Below are 610 nucleotides of genomic sequence, written 5' to 3' on the forward strand. Positions count from 1 at the left end.
AGGCTGCAGACAAAATAGAAAGCTGAAAGTGTAAGGTCAAGGATGGGTGTGGAGACTCACACTTGTAATGCCAGGATTCTGAAAGGCGGAGGCGGGAGAAGCACAAGTTTGAGCGAAGACCTGATCCTAAAATAAAAAACCAAAATGGCTAGGGAGGTAGTTTAGTGAGAAGGTTTTGGCTTTAATCTCCAATACCCTCCATCCCCCTGAAAAATGGAAAAAAGTAAAAAAATAAAACTATAAAGGTAACAGTATGATGTTAGGAGAATGTCTTTGAGATCTTAGGACAGGAAAGATTTGTTAAATATGCTCCCCCAAAGTGTTAACCATAAAATTAAAGATGGATGGATTTGATTACATTAATATGGAAGATTTTATTATATAATTACTTTAGTAAATAACAACCAGTATTTATTGAACACTTATTATACGCCAGTTACTATTTTAAGTATTAATTCATTTAGTTTTTATAATGACCATATAAAGCTAAGTACATGGGGGCCCAGCCCTAGCTTAGTTCTTTAAGTGGCTGCTTCCACAATGCTGGCAGCCTCAGTTTGCTGTAGTTCTATCCCCACAACACTCCAGCCATGCAAAAGTGCCCTGAAGG

Source organism: Octodon degus, unplaced genomic scaffold, assembly GCF_000260255.1.
Source record: "Octodon degus isolate 3935 unplaced genomic scaffold, OctDeg1.0 scaffold00003, whole genome shotgun sequence".
Taxonomy (NCBI): domain Eukaryota; kingdom Metazoa; phylum Chordata; class Mammalia; order Rodentia; family Octodontidae; genus Octodon; species Octodon degus.